We start from the raw sequence: 13,818 nt of genomic DNA on the forward strand, positions 1-13,818 counted from the left end.
AAACAACTGGGACTTGAAGCAATCTTTAACAGCTAGGGTATTAGGCAAGGGCGGTAGTTGGGTCACACACCTAGGTGGGGTTCAGTGGGCATTAAAAACCAGCCAAGAAACTCTCTGGGGGTGTCAATCCATATGAGGTCCTCTTTGGGACACAAATGTGGGTACCTGATCTTGATTGTGAAGGCGCAGTGGCAGATGAAAAACCATTTGATATCCATGATCGTTTGGCTGTCTTACAGGATCTAAATGAATCCAGGGCAAAACAAAGCAATGTCCATCAAAAGCAGACTGCCACTGAGGAAGTCAAGGTAGTCACGGGAAGACAAGTCAGGGATCTGGTAAGTGAAGAAATTGCAGACAAAAAGGAATTTGGACTCTCTTACAGAAAACCTGTACCAGTCCTTGCAGTACATGGAACAAGAACTGTGCTGCTCCCGCCTCTTGCGAGAAAAAAGGAGAAAAGATGTGTCTCAATCAACTTTATCAAACCACACTATGTGGCCGATACTAAACCGTAGGCCTAGTGGACTCCGCTGTAGCAGAGGCCCTCCTCTTGCTACAATCCAAGAAATTCAAACAGAAAGACTCATCACATTTGAAAAGCCATCTGTAAGGAATGAAGGACTAAGCAACAATGCTATGGAACTTGTTTCACTTGAACCAGACATTCACAATCAAAATGAAAATCAGAATAATTCACAAGTTGGAATTAGACCGAATACAGACGTCTACATCAACATGCCTCGTCGAGAGGAAAATAACATTTCAACTAATCCCGATGCAATTCCAACAATTGATCGAACTGCTTCTGGCTATTTCATTAACTCTGATACGTTTTATCTGGATCCAAGTGAGCCGGAAACTACGCCAGCCAAAACAACGTTCAAGCAACAAGCAAAGAACTTTCTTCTCTTTCTTTAACCCCTTGCATGCCCGCCCCTTTCCCCGCCCAGTGCCGCGCCTTCCATTAGCGGGCGGAGTTCATGACGAGCTGGACTCGTCATGGGCACAGCGCCACCGCAGCCCATGACGAGTCCAGCTCGTCATGGGCACTGAAGGGGTTAAAAGACATACCTAGTATCACCTTGGATTGAACTCTGGGTACTTTCCGGGATATTGTTTTCTCTTTTCTGGCTAGGCTTAGTATTGACTTTTAGTATGCTTATCAATGGACACTATCTTCAACAAGGTTCCACAGCCCAAAAGGTCAACATCCTACTGAAGCCATATCCATCATCACATCGCGAACAAAGAGACTTGTCATCAGTGAACATTACAGCTGTTCCTATACCTGATGGTATAGTATAGGACAAGGTTGATTTCAACATTTTCAGCCCGACCGAACTTTTAAAAATTAATCATGTATTTAAAATATAATTAGGTGATTTCATTACCTCCAGTACATTTTCTGATGATTGGGACACTGAAACAGTAAATAACATGTTGTCTGATTTAGAGAATACTGCTGCATTTTCTAATAATTAAATGTTAGAGGGTTCAGACTATGACAAATTGTACTGTTATCAACATTATGGTCATCATTTCCTGCACAAATCCATTTCACCTAAGGATGTATTTGAGTACCATCAGTGGGAACATTGTCCAACACCACCGAAAAGTAGTTCACAAATGTTTTCACAGAAATTTGCATACTTTTCAGGATTTAACACAACAGATCCAGTCTCATTTTACTATGAGGTTGCACCAACATCAGCACTGAACATTATGCTGACAAACACCAAACAAATTTACTCTGCTTCCTTTTTGGCCCAATTGTCTGAACAGGGTTTCATCCTATGGAAAGACAAAATTGACTCAAAATCAATTTGGGGTGTAAGGGACTGGCAAGTCAAGGGTACAGAGGCACTATTTAGAGCATGCCTCATTCCACAGCAGATGATCTTTTTAAATATACTGTGCAAAAGACATCCTGTCTTGGAATAGCCAAGATAAAGGACCTGAACACTCCAAAGCTTCTTACACCCACATAGGGGTAGCAGAATTCTTCTACAAAGGAAGAGGCAGCAGTTGATGACATACTAAAGTACAGTAGATCAGACCCAAATTGGAAGGAGTGGGTGGTTTGGCCCTTAGACACAAGCACATGTCATAAACGGTTCCTGCACATCACCAAGGGACTCAGTATGCATAGGCCAGATCCAAGATATGTACAGAGAGAACATCCAGGGGTAGTGACATCCTATAGTGTTGGGAAGTTGTGCCTAGATTAGCTAGAAACCTCCACACTTGCAGAAGTGAAACAACACTCATCTTTACTGTCACAAGACATGGATCTTAGGGACTTTTTACTGGGACCTAGGAAACAACATCAAAAATGTTTGATACTTGCAGGCATTTATGCTGCCTATAATGAAATCTGGAAGATTTCCCAACAAGAAGCCGCAGAGAGAATATGGAAAATAGACCGTATAAACTTAGAAAAAGCATTAGCTGTGGTAGATAATGGTTTAACAACTTTGACCTCCAGAATATATTCATTGGGTAACATTGTATCTTCTGCTATTGACATACTGGAACAAGATTTCGCCATATTACAACACGGCCAATCGCAGTTATGTTCTATTATGTTATTAAGCTGGACACTGCAATCTTGGAGTTTTATAAACAGTACATCTCTGTTTTCAGAATACAATCTAACTGATACACAGATAGAAATGACACAAAGGGGAGCAAAATATATAATGCTGCAAATTGAAAAACTGGATAGGCTACCATTCACAGTGGCTGAGTTACCATCAACAGATTGGCTAGTTCATGGCCAAATCATTCTCCCGGTGACGACCTTTCAGTTTCGCTATTGCCTTGAGCAAAGGCAGATAGGCAGATATGAAAAATTGGGTAAAGAATACATTAAGAAATCCTGGGATTTACCAAATAAATTTCGATGCCGGAGTGGTGATCGAGAAGTGTTTCTTAGTTGTACTAGCTGCAAGAATGCTTTAAGCGGTTCTCACATGTGCCAAGATATTATTTTGCGCGGAGCTTGTAATGGTTCAATTGTGAATCTATCTTGCCACACGAAAGGAATTCCAGCTGCTGTGATCACACCAGCATTCGAGCTACTTTCTAATGGGAGTTACTTGATGCTGAGCGATCAAGGTTGTTGTAGGATGCTCCCAGGCATCGCATATCTGGTCACCGTGAACACCAGGGTTACTTGCTGTATGCAAGTATTGCTTGCTCCAACAAGTGCAGTCAGGGACGCGCCAATATGGCCTTCACTGAATGTTTCTATTATACAGTTTGATGCTTTGAGCCAAATGAAAGCCATGCTTTTACAGCAAACCGTGCCGATAACCTCCGCGCGAGAAACCTTTGAACTTCAAGTCGCAAGGACCTCGACAGAGATACAGGCACTAATCTGTACCAACTGCCCACTACATTTCATAGAAATGGTGAGACGTATCTTTAATATGTCAGATACGAGTGGCAATATACATCTATTTAAGACCATATGGTCAGGATTCCTTAGCACTTTCCAGACGGTCCTCGGAGTTATTCCTAACTTTATACACTCTGCATTTGGAAGAATTTTTGGGGGTCTACCTCTGATCCTGCTTGCTGTAGCTGGAATCCTGATTATCGTCTAGCTGCTATTCAATGGACGGACCATCTGCCAGCGAGACTGCAAAAGCTCTTCTGGAAAGATGTTACCATGAGCGCATGATACAACATCTGGGTGCACCTCGCCTATGAGAACTAAGTGCTTCTTGGTTCTTATCCTTCAGACCAGTCTTTGATGACTGCACCGTACCTGTCTTACGATGCCTGTTCTGTGGAGGAGAATTCAAGTTAGACATCTGTCTGACACCTGACACGGAGACGTCAGCGGACTTAGACTCCAGGCTGGAACCCATGTGGCCCCATGCACGACTCTGTCCCCAGCATATTCCCATATTAAAGCATGCCTTCCATGAGGAACCTTAGGTGCCTTTCACGACTGAATTAAATTTCAGCTCCACCATTGGAACCAAGGTATCACATTCAGCACCAGCTACCTACACAACAGCTGTTGGCAGCGAGGGGTTTCATCTATGCACACTTGACCTGCTATGCGAGGTATTGCAGTGTTTGTCCCCTGCTGTAGCAGGCAGCGATAATGTTATGTCTCCCAGCCAGGGCTTCTAATCTAAATCTGGCTCACCGAAAGCTGGGAACGAATTCAGAAATGTTCTTTCCCCTTTTTCAATATAAATTTTTCAAATTGACACTTTCAATAAACATGGCCTTCTCAGTACGTTTTCAGTAGTTCAATTTGTGTGATCGAACTCATTTAAAACTGTGTTTGCGGAACTTTACAACAAAAAGTCAAACTTTACCAAAGAACATTTATTGCCTCATTTTAAAATTGTTTTTAAATGATTTTTTAACGTTTTTAGAAACATTTTAAAATGACTCTTGATAATATTATGCACTGACACCGTTATAAATGTGTATCTCAAAATGTGTATTATTATTGTTAAGTATAAGGTGGAGTGGGTGTTATATTTCATATTGGTACCCTAATATAGGTTTGGAGAACATCGTACTCATTCCCTACATCATCTCCCCTTCATTTCATATGAACAAGCCTTATAGGACATAACTCCAAATAAGGACAGAATGCCTTATAGGGACTGAATGCCTTATAAGGACTGACTCCTTTTAAGGACTAAACCCTTCACCTAGTTCTATGATGAGGGTGGGTTCTGGCCAATCGATATTGCTAAGACGTCATACTTAGCGCATATGAATTATTTATGACAACACTCTCCAGGGGGCATACTTCACCTCTCCTATCTACGCACAAAGGTTTAATCCCCAGCGTCATCCTCATACTAAATAATGGCTAACACATGCACATAGACTGTATAAATACAGCACCTCTTGCTATCTGTAGGCAGGAGGGAATCAAGACTTCAAGGCCGACCCACTGACCAGAGATGCTGTGGCTCCGGTATGCCATCGCTCCAGCTGACAGTGGTCTGATTATCTATCACTTGCGGGGTGTCCAACTCAAGTCCAGGACGAATTCCCACACTTTCACTATGCAGGTATGGGGGTTCGACTAAATCCTAGCGGGATTCTTGGCACCTAGACTCTTAGACTCTTAGGCTCTTTCTCACCTACTCACATGCTAGGTACGTTTCGGTACATCTAGACAGGCATCTTAGGAGTACGCACTTTATTTTATAAATGCATTTTATATTCATGTATGTGTTCATGACTATTGCAAAATGGTAGGACAATATTATCCATTTTTATCACTGTACTGCTGATTCTATATCTCTGCTGCTGTGTCACAGTTGTAGCAGCACATTTGTTTTACATGAGAAGAACAACGGTACAATAAATTCTTATTCTAAACATGGACCGACTGTTTCTTCTGTATATCTCTCTGAGATCAAAACAAGCAAGCACGAGTGACTGGGTGAAAAGGGGTATGTTGTTTACACGAGTCTGAGGAATCAGGGTTTGTTGTGTTCAGAGGTTGCCAAAATCGTATCTCTCTGATAAAAGGAGATTCTAGTGGCACTGTGAACTAGCTAATGCAAAACATAGGCTAACATATTCGGTGGGGGTGTACAGATTCAGTCTACCACCAGACCCAAAGTATATGTTATTCGGAAACAGCGCAGGTCCTGCATTAAGGGTACAATAGGAACTACACTACATAGCAGTACATTGCTGGTTCACTAGGGCCATTCGATTTGATGTGATTACAATCACAGCCATTACCCACACATGCCTATTATAAAACTAAAGGTGAATGGCAAGTGCACTAACTGCCTGAAAGGAATTAAGGTAGAATAAACAGCATACCAGTTTAAAAAAACTTTTTTTTTTCTTTTGAAGGATTTCCTCATAAAAACTAGACAGACACATTGGTGCCGATTAGGATCCTGGAAAAAATTTCCCCAACCGAATTGAATCTGGACTTTTTTCCGTACAAATGGTAAAAGCGCCGTACAAACTGCCAAGTACGATTCGTATGGGAAAAAGTCCATACAAATCGCATTGGGAAAATTCTCCCACACGTCCTCGGGTCGGGAAAAGTCTCCGACACGTCCCCGGATATTTTTACGTACAAATGGGAAAACTGAAGTCCCAATGCGCAATTACGATCCGTCCCATCCGTCCGATTGTACAACTGTATGGAAAAAAGACCGTCCGGAGCGAACTCCCATAGCAACCATGGAGATGTCCAAACAAGTGCCTGTTACGCGCCGTACCCCCCCGCCCCCCGTATGTTCGCACCGTACCCCCAGCCCCCCCGCGGATGGGCATGCTGTACCCCCAGCCCCCCGTATGTACAGAGCGTACCCCCGTGCTGGGGGTCCGCACTGTTACATATGGGGGTGGGGGTACGCTCTGTACATACGAGGGGCTGGGGGGTACGGGGGTACGCTCCGTACATACGGGGGGCTGGGGGTACGCTCCGTACATACGGGGGGCTGGGGGGTATGGGGGTACGCTCCGTACATACGGGGGGCTGGGGGGTACGCTCCGTACATACGGGGGGCTGGGGGGTACGGGGGTACGCTCCGTACATACGGGGGGCTGGGGGGTACGCTCTGTACATACGGGGGGCTGGGGGGTACGGGGGTATGCTCCATACATACGGGGGCTGGGGGGTACGCTCCGTACATACGGGGGGCTGGGGGGTACGGGGGTACGCTCCGTACATACGGGGGGTGGGGGGTATGCTCCGTACATACGGGAGGCTGGGGGGTACGCTCCGTACATACGGGGGGCTGGGGGGTATGGGGGTACGCTCCATACATACGGGGGGTTGGGGGTACGCTCCGTACATACGGGGGGCTGGGGGTACGCTCCGTACATACGGGGGTACGGGGGTACGCTCCGTACATACGGGGGGCTGTGGGTACGCTCCGTACATACGGGGGGCTGGGGGTACGCTCCATACATACGGGGGGCTGGGGGGTACGGGGGTACGCTCCATACATACGGGGGGCTGGGGGGTACGGGGGTACGCTCCGTACATACGGGGGGCTGGGGGGTATGCTCCGTACATACGGGGGGCTGGGGGGTACGGGGGTACGCTCCGTACATACGGGGGGCTGGGGGGTACGCTCCGTACATACGGGGGGTGGGGGGGTATGCTCCGTACATACAGGAGGCTGGGGGGTACGCTCTGTACATACGGGGGGCTGGGGGGTACGGGGGCATGCTCCGTACATACGGGGGGCTGGGGGGTAGGCTCCGTACATACGGGGGCTGGGGGGTATGCTCCGTACATACGGGGGGTACGGGGGTATGCTCCGTACATACGGGGGGCTCGGGGGTACGCTCCATACATACGGGGGCTGGGGGGTACGGGGGTACGCTCCGTACATACGGGGGTGGGGGGGTATGCTCCGTACATACGGGGGGCTGGGGGGTACGGGGGTACGCTCCGTACATACGGGGGGCTGGGGGTTACGCTCCGTACATACGGGGGGCTGGGGGGTACGCTCCGTACATACGGGGGGTGGGGGGGGATGGACGGCGCGTACCGGGCCATCTAATCACCTCGCATTGCTGCGTACTTAGCTTTTCCGGTACTTTTTAGGTGCCGTAAAAATTTTCCCATCCGGACTGCAGTCGGTGCGAATCGTAATTGCTGGTACGTAAAAACATGCCTAACTCCGTCCGGACGTCACGTCCGCGGTGTCCCGGATCACATTTGTATGTATTTTTCTGTCGGTTGGTCTTTTTTCCGAATCGTACGGGAATTGTGTTTCCGTACGAATCGTAATTGCATGTTTGTAAAGTTTTACATCCCGGTACGAGTCGGACGGAGAAAAAGCTCCGACCCACGATTTGTACCGGGTTTTTCCAGGATCGTAATCGGCCCCATTGTGTGGAAAAACCAAAATAAATGACTTCTCATTAAGGTGTGAAGCATCATGCACTATGGAGTACAAGTATTCTCTATCCTCGTGCTAAATTAAAGAATGCATGCTAGCTGGTGCCCCTGTGGTACTCTTTAGTCGTACGTTGCTATTCTCAGCAGTCTGCAGATGGGGCAGCTGTAATATACAATTATCTTATTCCAATGGCCATGCTCTTCTCCAAAATGTCTTTCAATTATACCCTCACTACAAGCCAGAATAATAATAATGAATGATACAAGTCACATATAAAATCATACGGATATCCTGTCTGCCGTAAGTAGACAGTAGGAAAAGATATGCACTGCAGCACAGGGAAAGGATTAAGGAACGGGATATAGATTTTATTTGGCATGTTCATCACAGACTATCCCATCTGTAAAAGCCAAGGCATTTACTTAGTCCAACTTCACTCCCTGGCCTCACCCTTCACCACACTTTATAATTATTTTTTGTAACAAATACTTTGCTGAGCAGTAAGGTAAGGAAACTTAACTTAGTGGGGTGTCACTGATCAACATGTGCCTATGTTTTGGCTACTGAGTCACTGTGGTTGACACATGTTGGCAATTGTTGAAAGGGAAACATTTGAAAAGGTGTAAATCCATTATGGAAGCCATGATGAAATATATCACTTGGCCAGAAAAGTCTGGTGCATGCCAAAACTAGTTTTTTCAAATGTTTGAGAATGCTGGGACATAACTTACGAAAGAATAAATGAGTGAAGTACTAGAACGTGACTAATTGGATATGGGGAGGGTAGGGAAACATACCTTGTTTCCATATTGCCATGCATTGAGAACTTTGTAAATTGATCAGTAACTGAAGCAGACGTACATTGCACAGCCAACACTGCAGTACTGAATTGAATTATGCGGCAGTTAGGGCATCATAGGTGGCACTAGCAAAATGCCATGGGTAGGGAGGGAGGTAATGATTGATGATGGGTGGGATACATAATATCTGCCTTGATAACAAATACTGCGAGTCAATGGAGTAGACAGAAATACCACCCTAACCTTTTGAATCAAAGCTTTGATAAAACCTCAGTGGTTTCAAGCCCTGCCCTCTACTTGATATGATATGATAGCGATTTATAATGTGCACAGCTACTCTAAGGAATGCCTCTGCGCAGACCTAGCATGGTCAGCAGGGTTAAAATTTGACTTACACAAAGAACCAGGTTTTCAGTTTCTTCCTAAACAGCACTGGATTATTTGTGGAGTGTAGCTCCAACTAGAGTTGATTCCATGCTGATGCACCCAGGAATGTTAGCGATTTACCCCCTGATCTTTGATGCTGAAGCTTTGGAATCACTGCCAGGGTTTGTTGGTTGATCGTAAATGTCTAATAGGGTTGTAGAAGATAAATCTAGCTCTAAGGTAATGAGGGCCTGTCTGATACAAAGCATCATGTACCAATGTCAGAGCCTTAAATTTGACCCTTTCCCTGATTGGCAGCGAGTCGAGTCCCCGTGAATGTGAACTGATGTGTTGCCTTCTCTGCATGTTTAGCAGAAGGCAAGCTGCCACATTCTGGATCACTTGCGATTTACCCATTTATTACTCAGGTATGCCCAGATGTTGTGCATTGCCATATTCTATTCTACATATTATTAGTGCTTGGATTACTGTTTTCCTTGCTGAGAAGGATAGCAAGGGCAGAACATTATTAAGGAACCTCATAATCCTCCCATAATCCCAAAACATATGCCTACCAACCTTTTAACTTGAGGACAGAAAGATAGTCTATTGTCAAAGGTTATTCCCAGGTTTTTTACTGAGTATTTCAGGAGTCCTGGAGGGGAGGCATCATGTGGCCAAAGAGTTAGCCAGAAATTTGGTGGGAATGTCCTAAAGAAGAGGATTTCTTTTTTTCCTCATTGCATTTGAGTTGAGCTGTGGATAGCCAGTGTACGACTGTGGTTAGGCAGGTTTTAATCTGAGTGCCCTTCCGCTCAAATCACATGTTTCAGGAGAAAAGTAATTTGGTGTCATCTGCATAGATATCATCTTTACTCCCAGTTCTTCTGCCAGAAATGCCAGGTCGCACAAGATATGAACTGAAGAGCGCTGGACTCAAGGCCTTGTCTTGGCGAACACCTGTATCCACCTCCGGTGGACTGGCAGAGCAGGGAAGAATCCCAACTTGCTGGCTTCTATCTGCTAAAAATGATGTTAGCCAGTCCAGCACATGCCCTGTCACTCCAATGGCTGGAGGCAGTCAAGCAACAGTGTGTGGGGTACAGTATCAAATGCTGCTGATAGGTCCAGCATGATCAATAAAATTTCTCCCCTTCTAGGGTTTCTTTAATATATTCCAATACCACAACCAGTGCAGTATCAGTACTATAGCCAGCTATAAAGCTAGATTGACCGGGGTATAGCAGCTTGTTTGCTTCCAAGAGTTTTGACACTTGTATATTCACCTGCTTTTCCAGAATTATAGATAAGGCTGGAAGCAAAGAAATAGGGCTATAGTTGCCAGGTTAGCAGGGCCCGCAGCTTGCTTTGGAAGTATCAATGCCTGCTTCCATGCACTAGTTACTGAAGCTATCCTTATTGATGTACTTAGAATCCAGTTTGCCAACGGATTGATAGTAACTGCCAACAACACCAACAGTTTTGGGGGCACGGATCTTTGGGGGATCCTGAATTGACAGCTTTAAGAGTCTTCAACGAGCATTCCAACAGGATAGTTTCAAAGCTGCTCAGATTTGTCCTAGCCATTGGTATCTTCCTAGTATGCTGTAAGATCTCGGCGTCGACCCCAGGTAGTCCTCATGTAACTAGGGTGGCTTGAATGCTAGAGATCTTGCTAGTAGAGGATCTTGCGAGCTTTTCACACCAGTCGACCGAGGATGCCTAGGTGTAAGTACAGGCCAACTGTTGGCTATAAAGAAAAACTCTTTTGATCTGTTTCCTGCCTTTTGCATGCACTCCTTGAAGTAAGGTTACTAAGCTTTGGTTACAGCCACGTAATATATCTTTTGTGCAAGTTTGAATGTCTCTTTATCAGCATATTTATAATCCTTCCTCCATTTTCATTCTAGTGCCGTATAGCATTTTTTCTCTATTTTAACAGTGGCCAAGAACCATCAACTGGAAGGTGTACTTCTGTGTTCTCTGCTCTGAAGAACCGGGGCCAGATCTTCTACAGAGTGTCTGATGCAATTATCATATTTCATGAGATCCTCATTCAGTATACTAACACAGGACCCTTTGAACTATCCAACAGAGGGAACTAGAGGCTACGGGGTCTTCAGGGTGAATTGGCCTCCAATCCTACTATGTACACACACTGTAGAAGCTACCCTGAAGTATTGGTCACTTATGTAATGGAACCGTATCCCGGCAAGCACTATATAGATAGAGTGCTAGGCATCTCAAAAAATGTTAAGGACTGTTCTCACACAGCACCAGGTGTCATGCTTCATCATAGCCAGTCCTAGCTCTCTAAAAACCTGGTTTGATAGAGAGCGGGCCTACACCTGAAGACAGGGAGGCACGTCTAATCATTTAAGTTGGGGCACATGCAAAAAGTGAGTTAAAAAACCAATGTATTACCCCAAATTGCATAAAATCTCAGGGTAGTACTTGGTATAAAAGCTGGAGTATGGGGATTGGTGGAACTATTACCCCATCACCACTATTGTCGTCAGCATGTTTCTGCCGTTGGCTCAAATGAGTCAGCTGCATTCTTCAGGACGTGAATTGGGTTTCTATCTTGCCAAATTGGTCTCAAATATTGCCACTATGTTAGGGTGACCTATGTCAACCTCTAACCTAACGCTGATGTTCTCAGATACCTCAATGTCGGGTCCTTAATACGCCATAGGAGGAGGGTTCAGGGACCCCTGTGGTCACACTTGTCTCAAGGTGCGTCCCTCGCCGTTCACCTACGAACGTCCACTCCTTCTTCCCGACTACCGATGATGAAGCTTGACACCTGGTGGTGTATGAGGACAGTCCTTAACCTTTTTTGAGATGCCTAGCACTCTATCTATATAGTGCTTGCAGGGAAACAGTTACATAATATAAGTGACCATTACTTCAGGGTAGCTTCTACAGTGTGTATATATCCTCGTTCAGTATGCCTGATAAATCTGGGATGTATTGTTTTGGGACACTTGAGAATTCCTGCGGGTGTATTTTATAGTAAACTTTCCCATTACGGGTCAGAATGCTTAGGGAAGGATCCTGTTGTACTAGCCGTTACCAAGAAAATCTGATTAAATGGTGATCCAACCAAGGCAGTGGTTGCGGATCCTCCATCTGTAGTATTACATTGGAACAATGTTGGTCTAGTGTATGCCCTCTTTAATGTGTCGGTTTCATCACATACAGACTTAAATTAAGCAGATTAATTATTTCTTTGAAAACCAAGGCTTCCGAATCATCTGCTAAAATCATGAAATGTGCGTATCTTAGGGCTAGATGTGTGGTGGCTTTATCAAGAGATTTCACAAAGGAGCCAGCTGGACCTGGGGTTCTACAGGTTAGAACCCCGGCCACTGAGTGTTGATTTTATATGGAAATACAAAAGTCCATGACTTCTGCATTCAGCAAGTCATTCACTACTATGTCTTGGAAACCCCATTGTTCACTGAGGATGACTGCTAGTCTAGCTCCTATGCCCACTTGTCTATCTTTTTTATAGATTTTGAAGACCTTAGGTATGGCGTTTGCAATGATGGGGTTCGATTTTTCTGATAGCCAGGTTTCTGTAACATAGAAAATCAAGACTGCCTTCCTTTAAGAGGTCATATATGTTGTATGCGTGTTTTTGCATTGTGAGTTGCGTTAATCAATGCAGCGCAACCTGGGATAGCATCTTTTTTAAAGGGCCGTACCAGGGTTCTCTTATGTGTTCCACTGTCCCACATATGATAAAAGTGACAGTCTGGGCCGTTGATCTTAAACCCCACTGAAGGAGCCCTAGGCTCTGTTTGACACTTGGTAATTGGCATGAGATACAGCAGAACGTCTACTGTATCTAATTCAAATCTTACTGTCTGAAAGCTCCCGGACAGTGTGGCTGGCGCTGGTTGCCTCTGGGACCCTGACAGGCACATATGGGCTGGCCTTAGGCACGCCTTTGGCTTGCCCCTGAATACTAATGTAAGAAATAAAGAAAAGAAAATATAAAAAGATTAGTGGTACAGTTAATAATCACCCCAAATATATTTGACAAGTAAAGGCAACTGCAGTAACATTTAACTTTTCCAAATCAGATCACCTATATTACTAGTATTGTGGGCATATTCCTAATTTACTGAACCTAACCCTTTTCCAAATTTCCTAAACTACTTTTCGGAACTACTAATATATTGCAATGATCTTTTCTTCTCATCTCATTCACAATCTCTCAACCCCATTTGACGGGCCAACTCAGTCTGTATTTTATTCAATGCATAGATGCATGCATACTACACATCATTGGAAGGTTGCTTGGGAATGTGCAAGGTAAAATAAAGAAAGGCACAAAGTAGTGAGAGAATGCTAACTCACTAATACTAATAACTACCAATATCTTAGTGACAGGATAGTGGAGTCTCTGCACGACTTCTTAAATTATCAGCCCAAGTGAGTGCCAATAAATAAGAATAGGTAGCGCTGAGCACCTGGCTACATGATGATCACATAATATTTGTAACGTAACCTTAACTTATCCCCGAGTGTGAGTAGAATGTTTGCTATTTGGGAAACAAATATTAGCATGGACACAACAAATAAATGATTATTACTTACTGAGCCCCGCAACCTCAATGCCTAGCAGGCCCTTTTCCCTGTCCAACAGGTCGGTCCACTGTTGTGTCAGCTGTTGTTGGGGTCATCACCCAGAGCTGCGGCGCATACCCTCTCCCAGTGCTGCTGATGCTGATGGAGGCAGTACCCACTGCCAGGCCTGCAGCCAGAGTGGA

General features: G+C 44.9%; 1 protein-coding gene across 4 annotated transcripts in view; it reads right to left on the bottom strand.

The window, feature by feature from the left end:
- The window catches only part of LOC146785767 (phospholipid scramblase 1-like), a 644,815-nt gene that overhangs the window by 14,011 nt on the left and 616,986 nt on the right, over positions 1–13,818 (bottom strand). The gene's annotated exons all lie outside the window — the stretch shown is intronic.

This window comes from Triturus cristatus, chromosome 11 (assembly GCF_964204655.1).
Source record: "Triturus cristatus chromosome 11, aTriCri1.1, whole genome shotgun sequence".
NCBI lineage: Eukaryota > Metazoa > Chordata > Amphibia > Caudata > Salamandridae > Triturus > Triturus cristatus.